This window comes from Crinia signifera, chromosome 2 (assembly GCF_055691185.1).
Source record: "Crinia signifera chromosome 2, ASM5569118v1, whole genome shotgun sequence".
Lineage (NCBI taxonomy): Eukaryota > Metazoa > Chordata > Amphibia > Anura > Myobatrachidae > Crinia > Crinia signifera.
Genome location: NC_139218.1, coordinates 388887870 through 388902796, shown reverse-complemented (window position 1 = coordinate 388902796; position 14927 = coordinate 388887870). Strand labels below are relative to the sequence as shown.

At 47.1% G+C, this 14927-nt stretch overlaps 1 protein-coding gene across 14 annotated transcripts in view; it reads right to left on the bottom strand.

Annotated features, from left to right (window-relative positions):
* DLG2 (discs large MAGUK scaffold protein 2) overlaps positions 1-14927 on the bottom strand; it is an 895737-nt gene that overhangs the window by 187733 nt on the left and 693077 nt on the right. Inside the window, exon 1 of one of the 14 annotated variants that reach the window (XM_083170315.1) lies at positions 7517-7666. The exons of the other annotated variants lie outside the window; for them this stretch is intronic. The gene's annotated coding sequence lies outside the window, so the exon portion shown is untranslated. Of the gene's footprint in view, positions 1-7516; positions 7667-14927 lie in introns of those variants that run through there. 14 annotated transcript variants of the gene reach the window in all.

The following is a 14927-nucleotide window of genomic DNA, read 5'->3' as shown; positions in this document are numbered from 1 at the left end:
GGGTAGCTACACCCCTGTATATAACACATATAACTGTGACAGGGAAGGTGTCCCCTCTCAGCTCTGGGCCCCATAGCAGCTGCACCCCCTGCACCTATGGTAGGTACATCCTGTATATAACACATATAACTGTGACAGGGAAGGTGGCCCCTCTCAGTACTGGCCCCATAGCAGCTGCACTACCTGCACCTATGGTAGCTACACCCCTGTATATAACACATGTAACTGTGACAGGGAAGGTGGCCCCTCTCAGCTCTGGGCCCCATAGCAGCTGCTCCCCCTGCACCTATGGTAACTACACCCTGTATATAACACATGTAACTATGACAGGGAAGGTGGCCCCTCTCAGCTCTGGGCCCCATAGCAGCTTCACTCCCTGCACCTATGGTAGCTACACCCCTGTATATAACACATGTAACTGTGACAGGGAAGGTGGCCCCTCTCAGCTCTGGGCCCCATAGCAGCTGCACTACCTGCACCTATGGTAGCTACACCCCTGTATATAACACATGTAACTGTGACAGGGAAGGTGGCCCCTCTCAGCTCTGGGCCCCATAGCAGCTGCACTCCCTGCACCTATGGTAGCTACACCCCTGTATATAACACATGTAACTGTGACAGGGAAGGTGGCCCCTCTCAGCTCTGGGCCCCATAGCAGCTGCACTACCTGCACCTATGGTAGCTACACCCCTGTATATAACACATGTAACTGTGACAGGGAAGGTGGCCCCTCTCAGCTCTGGGCCCCATAGCAGCTGCACTACCTGCACCTATGGTAGCTACACCCCTGTATATAACACATGTAACTGTGACAGGGAAGGTGGCCCCTCTCAGCTCTGGGCCCCATAGCAGCTGCACTACCTGCACCTATGGTAGCTACACCCTTTATACTTACAACAGAAACATATCAGATAATAAATCAGGGGATTAAATAGGAAAAAACAACACAGTATGACATTACTATAGGATATATCTTATACTGTAGCTCAAAATTTACGTTAATATTAATTTATAAGAATTCCCGTAACATTTGATGCCATTACTTTGTAGTCACTTTCTCAAATAATTGTCTGTACAGTATAATTGCTGTCACTAACAAAGGGAAATAGAGAGGCTGAGATTAGAGTCCTTCATTTGGCAGCCTCGGGAATTGGTCTGTGATGTATCTGCCTCCGCTCGTCTCTTCTCCACTCAACCAGTCCCTTATCTGTTACGCTGGCAGTCAGTTGGACAGAATTATTTCCCATGCAAATTCCGGCATCACAGTACGGATGTCGCTTCAGTGGCTGATGGACAATATTTGGTCACGTCATTGTGTGTGTGTGTGTGTGTGTGTGTGGGGGGGGGATGAGATTCCTTTCAAACACAGCGATGTGTTGCTATTACCATGTAGTGTAGGACCACCGGAGCAGAGACACCTTTCTGTGGCTGGTTGCTTACAGTACCGTATGTTTTTCACTGTATGTAACTGAGGGCAGTTTAATTAAGCCTGGTGAAGTGATGAAGCGGTGATAAAGAGGTGATAAAGTGGAAGGTGATAACGTAACAGCCAATCAACGCAGAACTGTCATTTTTCACAGCTGACTGGTTGGTCCGTTATCACCTTCCAATTTATCACCTCTTTATCACAACTTTATCACTTCACCAGGCTGGGATATCTTCAAATGCCTCTGATCGTATCCCATGGTGGGGGCAGATTTATTAAGTCTGGTGAAGTGATAAAGTGACAGGTGACAACCAGCCAATTAGCCCCTAGCCGTGAAGTTACTGGCCAGGATTGAAAAATGACTGTTAGGAGCTGATTGGCTGCCCTGTCATCACCGATTCAGATCCGTTTGTTCGGCTCCAAATTCGGTCCCGATTTCAATGATGGGGGGGGTGTGTGTGTGTGTGTGCACATATGCACGGGCAGCATGGACGGTGTAATGTTAGCATTACTACCTCAAAGCACTGAGGTCATGGGTTCTATCCCCACCATGTGTTATATATACCGGGCAGTACGGATGGTGTAATGGTTACATTACTGCCTCACAGCGCTGAGGACATGGGTTCTATCCCCACCATGTGTTATATATACGGGGCAGTACGGATGGTGTAATGGTTACATTACTGCCTCACAGCACTGAGGTCATGGGCTCTATTCCCACCATGTGTTATATATACGGGGCAGTACGGAGGGTGTAATGGTTACATTACTGCCTCACAGCACTGAGGTCATGGGTTCTATCCCCACCATGTGTTATATATACGGGGCAGTACGGAGGGTGTAATGGTTAGCATTACTGCCTCACAGCACTGAGGTCATGGGTTCTATCCCCACCATGTGTTATATATACGGGGCAGTACGGATGGTGTAATGGTTAGCATTACTGCCTCACAGCGCGGAGGTCATGGGTTCTATCCCCCCCATGTGTTATATATACAGGGCAGTACGGATGGTGTAATGATTAGCATTACTGCCTCACAGCGCTGAGGTCATGGGTTCTATCCCCACCATGTGTTATATATACACCGGGCAGTACGGATGGTGTAATGGTTAGCATTACTGCCTCACAGCGCTGAGGTCATGGGTTCTATCCCCACCATGTGTTATATATATATACGGGGCAGTACGGATGGTGTAATGGTTACATTACTGCCTCACAGCGCTGAGGTCATGGGTTCTATCCCCACCATGTGTTATATATATGGGGCAGTACAAATGGTGTAATGGTTAGCATTCTATCCCCACCATGTGTTATATATACGGGGCAGTACAGATGGTGTAATGGTTACATTACTGCCTCACAGCACTGAGGTCATGGGTTCTATCCCCACCATGTGTTATATATACGGGGCAGTACGGATGGTGTAATGGTTACATTACTGCCTCACAGCGCTGAGGTCATGGGTTCGATCCCCACCATGGCTCTAAATGTGCGGAGTTTGTATACTCTCCCCGTACTCGCGAATGTCTGTGTGTTTATGTATGTGTGTATGTGGTATGGAATATAGATTGTAAGCTCCACTGTGGCAGGGACTGATGTGAATGTTCAAATATTCTATGTAAAGCGTTGCGGAATATGTGTGCGCTATATAAGAAACTGTTAATAAATAATAAATATGCAAACTCCCTATGCATGGTGCATGGCGGGGGGGGGGGGGGATTCAGTCTGGCTGCGTTTACCTGTTCGTTAGGCTGTGAACAAGTCTGAATCAGGCCCTTTGTTATAAGCACTTTTGAACTATAATAATGACACCTCTACAAGGTCCCATAGACCCTTATGGTAGCGATGGCGGACTAACCATGATAACCCAACACTCTGAGCAACTGATCATAGACTACAATGGACTCCAACTGATCATAGACTACAATGGACTCCAACTGATCATAGACTACAATGGACTCCAAGCTCAATGAAAGCAACTAGCTTCAATATAAAATACGTTTTTGTACCTGCGCACTGAATCTATTTGTGTTTTCTTTGACTAGCAGCTGCACTTTGAACGGATGACTGGGTCCGTTTGTACAAGATACTGGAATGGGTGGTGGTGCCGCGCTCTGTCACTGAAATTCTACAGATGTTTGATAAAATGATGTTCTTTATTTGTTTACAAATGTAGCTCTTAAACATAGAGCAATTGGCCTTTTCAATACACTGTTCATTCAATCGGGCTGAAAGAGTGCATTTCTTCAAGGTCAATAGATATGATTTACAAAATGGTACATTAATCTTGTGCCTGAATTACATATCAGAATACAATTAAACAAAAAAAATGTGAAAATAGAAAAAATATTGAAGAATTAAATAAATTGGGTCATGGAGGCAAAGGCAAAAGCCGAAACGCGTTGGAGGGTACATACCAATGACCACTGACACTTCAAGCCGACCAAGAGACCAACACCTGTGAGAACCCCACAAGTAGGTGAGCGGCGGGTGCACACGCCGCCACGTAACGGAAGACGGAGAGAGACTGACACGGAGCAAGTGTACCGGCAGTGGTGAGTATCAAACAGGAGGGGGAGCAGGGCGAGCCAGCAGGGTCCTGTCCAAGAGGTAAGCGGTCACCGCGAAGGACTCCACATTCTGAAACGGTGAGCCACGACACCTCGCCAAGACAGGGAGCAGCGTCTGGATTCACTGAAGCCCGGTCAGCGTGTTACACACGGAGCTGCCGGTGCTCTACAGTACACAGACGTAGCACACCCAGTCCGGGACCCGGGGATCCCCAGCAACCTCGACTTAGAAAAAAACGCTCCCGAACACGAAGCATCGCGCGCACAGGTATCATCATTTCCTTTTCAGGAAGCATTTCAAATCATAAAGGATTACAAATAGCGGGACGCCGCTTCACATTGCAAGACTGTGTCAACCTTTTTTTTTTTTTTTTCAGGAATTACCACTTAATTGTGTGCATATCCAACCCGAGTGTACACACCATACAATTTATTGGACATCCAATCCATGACCCAATTTATTTAATTCTTCAATATTTTTTTCTATTTTCACATTTTTTTTCGTTTAATTGTATTCTGATATTGTGTAATTCAGGCACAACATTCATGTACCATTTTGTAAATCATATCTATTGACCTTGAAGGAATGCACTCTTTCAGCCCGATTGAATGAACAGTGTATTGAAAAGGCCAATTGCTACATGTATAAAAGCTACATTTGTAAACAAATAACGAACAACATTTTATCAAACATCTGTAGAATTTCAGTGACAGAGCGCGGCACCACCACCCATTCCAGTAGCTTCAATATAAGACCTAACTCTTTCATGTGACATTATTTGTGACATGTGTCTAGAAATTCCCGTACTACCAGCCTGGCACAGAATCATCCCTGTTATAATATATTACATCAAAGAATAATCTGTCATGCCATCAGTTGTGCTGCCAACTATGCCCGGCACCTCTGTGCTGCTAAATCATTCTCTATAATTAAGAAGAGGGCTGTTATTAATTTAATCAATATGTGATCATTTATGCGGTAAGGTGATTATGTAACAAGCTTAATGTTTTGTTTTTCCTTTACCCAGAGAGGGAACGAAATAGAGGACGGCGTCAGGAGGATAATTACATTGTAGGAATCTGTATCAGACGAGCAGTAAAACCTCTGTGATCTCTGATTGGCTGCTGAAGCTCACTGAGTTAGAGGCACTCATCACTGACACATCCCTCATCTCCTGGTATACTATTCATGTTTAAAAAAGGGGCAGACTAGATGGGCAAGTGGTTCTTAGCTGCCGTCAAATTCTATGTTTCAAAGTTTCTATACTCTGTGGTTCTGGGGACACTGCTCCTACCACTATATAACTCTCAGTCTGTGGCTTCCTGCTGCCTCCATTCCCCTCCTCACATCATGTCACTGCCCCTGTCACATGCTGTTACGATCCAGGGAGTAAAGGTGGCCATACACACGCCGATTTATCTGCAGATCTGTCTGGTTGGAACAAAAACATGGTTATGGATGAGAGCAAATGACAGTTGACCATTTTGCTTGAAATGCTGGAAAACTGACAAACTGTCACTCATCCATAGCCATGTTTTTGTTCCAACCAGCCATATCTGAAGATAAATCTTACTAGTATATGGGCACCTTTACTCATATCCAGAATGCCGCCCAGACTGGACGGTGCCGCTATCCTCTAAGCTGACTCTATTGGCTCTCGCTGACAGGTGGCCGTGGACTGCGGGATGCTAGGCTTCGCCTGTAGCCGCCACGTTTTAAAGGGCGAGTTAAGCCCGCCCTAGCTCCGGTGCAGCCAGGTGTTAGGATGTGACAAGCCCACGACGACCGACAAGGATAAGTCCAAGAGGAGAATCTACATAACCTAATAAACCCAGCTAAAGGAGGATAACGCTAACGTACAAGTACAGGAAGGAGAATAATTGTACACAGGTATAGTGAGATAATGATACATTGAATACAGCGACTCTGTCTCAAAACCAAGCGACCTCGTCGCAAACAGTAAAGTTGTTCTCCGCACAACTTTAACGGATTAAACCCCACGCAAACCAAAAGGAGGAATAATGCCCAACCTCCACTAGGGCAACTGACATGCAAGTACGGCTACCTAACTGCAGCCTCAGGCTACTCACGACACCGGGTAGAAGGATGAAGATGGTAATCCCAAGGTGTTCCCACGACCAGCAAGCTCATGCAGATAGGAAGCAGCAGCACGTCAGCAGCAATCCTGCATAAGGCACAGGACGATTATCACCGGCATGGGATGTCCTGTCCAGCCCCCTTAAGAGGAGGACCCAGACCAATCAGAGGGCGGCCATCCAAGCAGCCCTTAATAATGAAATTGCCGGCAGCTGGCTGGGCGCCAAAATACGACAGCGTCCTGGCTGCTTAGTAACAGCCAGGACTAAAAGCCGCGCTGCCTAGCGTCCCCCGCTGCTAGGCAGCCGGCTGACAGTTCCGCCGAGCGTCGGAAGCAGTACGCCGGAGAGGTTGCCTAGCAAGGTAATAGTCAGGCGAATACAGCGCCTGACGGACCCCGCCGGAGACCACCCGCTGCTGCCCTCCAGGAGGGACCCCTTGCACAGGTACTGGACGCTGGGGATCCTGTGCGGTCACCGGACCTGCACCGTTCCGTGCACCCACGGGTCCCCGAGTACTAAGACATGCAGTCCTGTCCTCACTGACATCACTCGTCTCCTGATATACTCTGTGCTGCTGGGGACCCTGCTCCTCCCACTATATAACTCTCAGTCTGTGGCTTCCTGCTGCCTCCATTCCCCTCCTCACATCATGTCACTGCCCCTGTCACATGCAGCCCTGTCCTCACTGACACATCACTCACCTCCTGATATACTCTGTGCTGCTGGGGACCCTGCTCATCACACTATATAACTCTCAGTCTGGGGCTTCCTGCTGCCCCCATTCCCCTCCTCACATCATGTCACTGCCCCTGTCACATGCAGCCCTGTCCTCACTGACACATCACTCATCTCCTGATATACTCTGTGCTGCTGGGGACCCTGCTCCTTCCACTATATAACTATCAGTCTGTGGCTTCCTCCTGCCTCCATCCCCTCCTCACATGTGGAAACCTCCTGAAGGCATGAAGATCACCACATGAGTGGATAGGTCACCACCCAGACATTATCTCAATGAGGCTGTATTTGATAGACATTCACAATGTTGACCCCTGACCATATCTACAGTACATTCAACTTGTCCACACTGACTTTACTGTATGGTGACAATGTTGACATATAAGGCCTGATTCTGGTTCACTTGCAAAAGAAAATACTTTCTCTAATGGACAAAACCGTGCTGCATTGCAGATGGGGCAGATGTAACATGTGCAGAAAGAGTTAGATTTGGGTGAGTTATTTTGTTTCTGTGCATGGTAAATACAGTCTGTGTACGCACCCTGCATATGCACATGTGCAGAAATGCGCACATTGCCACCATCGCTCCCCGTATGAATGCATACTGGTTGCGAATCAACCAGAATGACCCCCCATATTTCCTAATACACATGTGCGCACATGCAAATAACGCCCGTTACTTACCCGATGTGTGGGGAATGGCTGGCGTCCCGCCACAGCGTCTCCGTCGTTTATCACATAATTCCCACTTCTGTCACACAGGTTGCCAAGGACAATATTCCAGCACTATTCCGCTCCTTGTATATTACTTATTCCTCCATCACAGCACTCAGATCCACCCTTCCGAATGCAGCCGGGCGAAGCCCATCAGTAGTACCGGCGTGTCCCAATAAACTTTAGTAAGCTGCGAATGACGGCCGCATACCAATCACTTAGCCCTTTGATGTTCAGGCATGTTTTCTTGTCATTCCGCCACCGGTTCCGTATTATCTGCAGTTAGTCAAATTGAGTGTTGTGATCGCCATGGCAACCACCCACTCACAAGCACTATTTTACACTTAAATCTGTGAAAAGTGTTGGGAAATATTACAGGGATGCCTGGCAGATCATACCGCCGTTCCTAGATTTCTGGCTTCGGCGAAGGATGCAAAAAAAATGAAACAATATTATATTTAAGGGAATAAAAAAAAAAGCAAATAATATTATTAAAATGACTGTATCGCATCCTGATTTATTATTAAATCAAGGGGGGTGGGGACCTTATTGGTATCTATGGTGCCGTACTGTAAAATCAGAGAATTTTAATCAGACAGATACAGACATTGGCCCTTATTCTGGTTCACTCGCAAAGGCAAATTCCTTCTCAAATGGACAAAACCATGTGCACTGCAGGTGGGGCAGATGTAACTTGTGCAGAGAGAGTTAGATTTGGGTGAGTTATTTTGTTTCTGTGCAGGGTAAATACTGGCTGCTTTATTTTTACACTGCGATATAGATCTCACTTTGACCCCACCCAAATCTCATTCTCCCGAATACCGAGATAACGGTATATTCTATTAAAGTCGGATCCATTCCGATATTCATTTGTTGGAATGGATCCGACATGCCCTATTCAGTCAGCGGCCAGATCCGACTGTCAGATTTGGCAGCTCTTGCTGCTCACCCTGCCAGCACCAGGACTGGGTGAGCGACTGAGGAGGTAGCGGGAGGCGGCCAGGAGAGCGTGCAGTTCTCGTAATGAGTCTCTGATTCCCAAACTCAATAAGGCCCAGTCTAGTGACTATACAGTAATAGAGAGTACGGAGAGTGCATTGTACTGTGTCACACATAAATACTCCTGGGATATCTGATAATGAGCTCGTTATCAGATAGATCAATTAAAAGCATGTCAAAATAACAGCTTCTGCGATGTACTTTCAGTTTGAGCTGTGACAGCTTTTACTTGCACTTTGAGCTGCAACCGTTTTTAGCCCCGCCCCCATCTGCTCCTACGCAGTCGTGGTACTTCACCTCATAGAGGTGAGGAGTAGTTTGCCTTTTATATATATATATATATATTCTGAGATGTAAGTCAGTGACTGTGACTGGACGCCTGCCCTACGGGTCCACAGAATTTGGTGGCAAGCGGTGGGATATCCCAGGCGGCTTTCCGGTCACCCGATTGGAGAAGCTGAGTTACTCAGGGAGGAGTAATTGCAGCAAGGAGAATGCGCAAGATGGCGGACTTCAATGGAATGTCGAAGGATGACCTCAAGATCGTGGACCATATGCAGTACACAGGCACAGACTAGACACTTCTTATTTCAATTGTGGATATAAGCGTCTGCACAACCAAGGGACAGGACAGATCTGCAGGAAATTTAGTAGAGCAGTTATTAGAAACTCTTATTTATAGGCATGACATGTACAGATGCAGAGCCGGCCCTAGGCATAGGCGAACTAGGCAAATGCCTAGGGCATCATTTAGGCTAGGGCCAGCTCTGTACAGATGTGTCCACATACATCTTGGCTTTTTTTCTCAATTTATCACATGTAAAACACGGCTTAGCTTTTTTTCCAGATGTAGCAAGTGGGTGGATTCTGAAAATTGTTTGCAGCAGTAGAATTTGTATAAAGTACTAGATTAGAGGTGGAAACTTTTAGAAAAATCACAAAGCGTGACTTTTGCAGAGTCCAAGGTGTGTCATATTGTGCCATACACGGCGCAGTAAAACCAAGATGTATGTGGACACATCTGTATTAGATCTCTGTATAACTTCTTCACTTTCAATCCCTGACGATATCACTGATAGCCGGACATATCGGACAGGAACCGGTAAAGTGACCAATATTCGGCATAAGGCACCAGAGGTTGGAGCGACATGTCCTAACCACATACATTGCGGCTGCAAACCACCATTAACCGCAGATTTAATCTCATAATCTCGTCTAATTTGCAACATGTATATTCCTTGGGTGTTTTTTGTATTAAACAATGAGAAAACGTTCTGATTTTTAGGAGGAGCCGAGCAGCATTAGACGCCTCTGCCGCCGATTGCTCTCTCCCCATCCTGCCGCTTGTCTAAGGTTTAAGAAATGCAAAGTGATTGATGGAGTAAATTACTTTTTGTTGTTGTTGTTGCCGTTGTCGCAATGGGCCATGAATTCATAATGTTACTGCTGATTTACAGGCAAAGACCATAAAGTGCGGTGTGATAGATGTGCGCGCTGTGATCCTTCACAGCTGCTAAACGGATTGTGCTCAGAATTAGTGTGCGGGCACTCGGGTGTTTGATTGTGCTCGGGCGTGTTCGTATACTTGGGTATTCGGGCGATTCGGCGTGTTCAGGTATTTGGGTGTTTGATTGTGTTCGGGTGTGTCCGATTGCTTGGGTATTCGGCAATTGAGCGTGTTTGGGCGCTCGGGTGTTTGCGCACGCTCGGAGACTCAGCGCTCGGGTGCTCAGTTATTCAGGCACGCTCAAGCGTTCAGGTATTGGGGCGCTCGGGCATGCTTGGTTCTCGCATCACAAAATCTTCTGTTCCGGACTGACAGGGAGTTCAAGAGAAATCACGAGATTACCGAAACACCACAGATCTTTCTAGTGTGTGGGCGCCTTAGACTGGACAGCATACGGTATAGTCCTTTTAGGGAACTGATACATGGTTAGCATACCTCCCAACTTTCATTGGTGGTCCAGCGGGACCTTCGCACGTGCCCAAAGTTTCGGAAGTGTGGCCATGCGGTGAGGGGGCGTGGCTGCAGGAACATCCCCGAAAACCGGGACATTCCCGCGGTAAACGGGACAGTTGGGAGGTATGGATTAGTGGCTATGCCATACTGCACTTTTCTAAACCAAGAGAAACAACTGAAAGCAGTTTTATCCGTAGCGCAATTGTTAAACAGTCCGTCCAACCCTCCGTTCTCCCAGCCTCGGCCCTGTATGTACTGATGTGAATTAAACTCACTTCATGCGTGTTTCAGTTTAAACGTTAGAGACAAAGTGGATAAAACAGCTTCGGAGGCAGACGTGCCCTTAGGAATTCTGCGTATGGGGTAACATAATCATTAATCTATATCTTATTTCATTTCATGTTCTCCTCTGTCGCCGCGCTATTCAGAACCACCTTTACTTAACCTTTAAGCATTGTCCCGGTTCCACTCCAATCTCTGTAGTCTTATCTCTGCCATTACCTCCTGAGCCTCGCTGGGGACATAACAACTGTGTGCGGAGATAACGGGTAACACAGACTATAAAACATTATAATTCCAGGCTATGTACTGTACGTTACTGGGCTGTTTATCGCACATCTTGGCTTTTACCTTTTATTATAATCATTTTCCAAAACATGTTTTTAATAGATCTTTATCCAGGTTATGCAGCCCTATACAGATGGCTGATTGACGGAGGTCGACTCACTATTGCTGACATGGTCAAATGTCAACCCAAGGAAAAAGTCACAGGGGTAAATTCGCTAAGTTGGGCGTTCTATTGTAGATGTATATTGCTCATAGGAACCAATCAGAGTCTACTGCTTATTTAATTAGCCCCTTCTAGAAGATAATAGATAGTACTGATTGGTTGCTAATGGGCATCCTCCCATCTCCTCCCTGTCTATAGTTGACATATGGAAACTGAAAACGTCTTGCTGTAGTTACCCAGACATGCTGGTAATTGGAAGACTATCTAACCTGACAGCAGCAGACTTACAGGGTTTATGATGTAGGCAAATGATATTAAAATATCAATATTACACAGGAGGTGGTGTAACGGGCTGCCGCACAGTAGTGTTTTGCCAGGGGCAAAACCATAGTATGTAGCCCCTCCCCTCTCACGCCGCCATCATCTCCAAATAATTTAAACTACCTAAAGCAATTCAATGTATCATCTCCGACAATAGAGTCTCCCCATTTCTTTTAATTTTTTTTGCAGGTAAAGGTTGAGTATTTCTTATTCGATATGCTTGGGACCACGAGCATTTTTGATAAGGAATTGCATTGCGCGAGTGCGCCGGTGATGTCACCGGCATGCTTGCGCACTCACGCAATGCACCCCTGGGACTGGATATGTCACTGCAGAGGATCCTGAAGGCTGCCTTGGACATCGGGGGATGACGGTGGACTATCGGGGCACCACCAGGGGACCTTGTAAGTATGAAAAAAAAATATTCCAAAATCCCTTATCCAAAATGCTCGTGGTCCAAAGCATATTGGATAAGGGATACTCAACCTGTACCTGCAAAAAAAAAAAATACCCTGAAAAAGTTTGAAAAAAACAGTTTTCAGAATAATTTGGTTTTTAGAATACAGGGATAAGGGAGACCCGCCCTGTATATGTACTATATCAGTGACGTGCAGTGAGGACATTGCCTGGGGAGGCACTCACCTCACCGCGGGCACCGGCAGCAGGGGTACTTGCGTCAGCCTTCCCCCCCTCCCCGTCCCTGTCCCCGCACTGCCGCGGTCGGGCACAGGCAGCAGGGGGTACATGCGGGAGCCTACTCCCCCCCCCCCCTGCACTGCCGCGGTCGGGCACAGGCAGCAGGGGGTACATGCAGGGAGCCTACTCCCCCCCCCCCCCCTGCACTGCCGCGGTGGGGGACAGACAGCAGGGGGTACATGCGGGAGCCTACTCCCCCCGTACTGCCGCGGTCGGGCATGGCACAGCACAGGCGTCTTCCCCCCCCCCCTCTCCCCTCCCGGGCGGACTGACCTGTCCTCTCGGCTGTGGCTTTCTCCCAGCAGTGCCGGACTAAGTCCCCGCTGCCCGCGCTGCTGCATCCTCTGCCCTGCATGTGTGTGATAGGACAGCGGATCCAGCACTGGATCCGCTGGCCCAATCACATCTGGGGGCGTGCATTCATACTGGTGCCCCTGTCATTGCGGCACCAGTATGAATGCCGCTTCCCCATTCATTTTCAATGGGCTTTTACAGCCCATTGCTGCACCCTGCCCCCTGCCCTCCCCTACCCGCCCCCCGCTGCCCGTAGTTTTAATGTTAACAGCGGGAGGCACCTCTCCCGCTGCCTCCCACCCTCACATGCAGCAGTGTAAGATGGTAGGAGGCAGCCGGAGAGGGAGAAATGATGAAAATAATAAAAGAAGATATATAAATATATCTTCTTTTTATTATTTTCATCATTATGACAGGGGAGGTTTTGCCTCCCCTGCCTCCCCTGACTGCACATCCCGGTACTATATATATATATGTACTAGTGTATTATGATAGAGTCACGTCTTAAAGTGGTCCAGGAGAGGTGGTGGAACTCATTTCCCCTGCCACTGACCAGTAGTGACTCCCGCGGTAGTTCTAGGGTTTTTACACCCCATGCAAACTATAAAATTATAAAGGGACAGTCTCACAATAAAGGGGTTTTGTCCCACGATAGTACCCCCAATTCAAATTATGCCACAAAGTAGCATGATAATATTCACATTACACTACATGTAGTGCCCCTAATTCATATTACACCAAGCATGTAGTGCCCCATATTTACGTTAGGACTTACAGTAGTGCCCCTTATTCAAGTTATGCTACACGTACCTTATACTTGTTATGCCACACAGAAGTGTCAAATATACACAATGCTCACAGTACTGCCCCTTACACATGCCCACAGTGGTATTGCCACTTATACACATTATGCCCACAGCAGTAGTACCCTTTACACATAATGTCCACAGTAAGTGCCCCTTACACAAAAGGTCCACAGTAAGTGCCCCTTATCCACGTAATGCCCACAGTAGTGCCCCTTATACACATAATTCCCACAGTAATGTCCCTTCAACGGGTCCATGCCCTGTGTTCCTCTCGACAACCTTTTCCATGTCAACTTTTTTGAGCCAACTTATTTAACCAGAACATTTATTTATTTTATTTTGCCTAAAAGTTGTCTAATTCTTTATTATGTTACACAGGGTTGGAGAAAAGTCTGAAGTAAGCTGGATACACCCTATAACTTCTATTGTGCTAGAAGTTATAGGGTGTGCGGCAGATTGGAACAATATATCGTTCACATTGTGTAGCATGTTCCCTAATCCCTGGTGTCTGGCAGTTGTCTATTGAATTGTCCCATTGATTGCCATACAGCATATTGTTTGGTGTGTAGCAGAGCTGGATTTAGACCTCATGGGGCCCTAGGCAAGAAACCGGTTTGGGGTCCCCACTCCCACTAACAATAAATAGCACTTAATTTTAATTTGTGATACATGCCCTGATATTATCTTTATTTCCACCATATAGTAATGCCCCTTACACATTATGCCACACATCATAATGCCCCTTACACATTATGCTACACACCGCAATGCCCCTTACACATTATACCACACAGCATTATATCCATTACACATTATGCCACACACCGCAATGCCCCTTACACATTATACCACACAGCATTGTGTCCATTACACATATACCACACACCGTAATGTCCATTACATATTATACCACGCACAGTAATGCCCCTTCACATTATGCCACACACTGCAATGCCCCTTACACATTATACCACACACCATAATGCCCATTACACATTATACCACATACTGTAATGCCTATTACACATTAAACCACACACTATAAGGCCCATTACATAATATATCACGCACCATAATGGCCATTACATATTATGCCACATACCGTAATTCCTAATACACGTTATACCATATAAATAAGCAAGTGTAAAACCAAGGGGTTTATCCACTATTTAGGGTGCAAGTGGCAGTGCCCAGGGTGGCCCATCCTGAGGAGGCATTGCACATGGCCAGTTGCATTTTGCCCGGGGCTGACAACATGTGACATCAGCTGCCCGCCCCAAGCAGTTATGGACATGCCTGAGTTCTCAGGTGACCGCCCATCGTTTCCATGGGAGCGACCAGTGTTTTTGCACGCCCATACAAGGCTGGGTGGACCCCAGAGGCCACCCCCCGCCAGCACACCATTGAGCGAATGCACAGCAGGCCCTGGCAGGCAGCAGCGGCATAACGATAGCCCCGCAGACCCCCGGCACTCACCCTTTCTCAGTGCCTCCCTGTCACCGCGGGGCTATCGTTACGCCACTGTTGCTTTGATGCTTTACTTGCACACATAAATCAGGCCCTGTATCCAGTGTA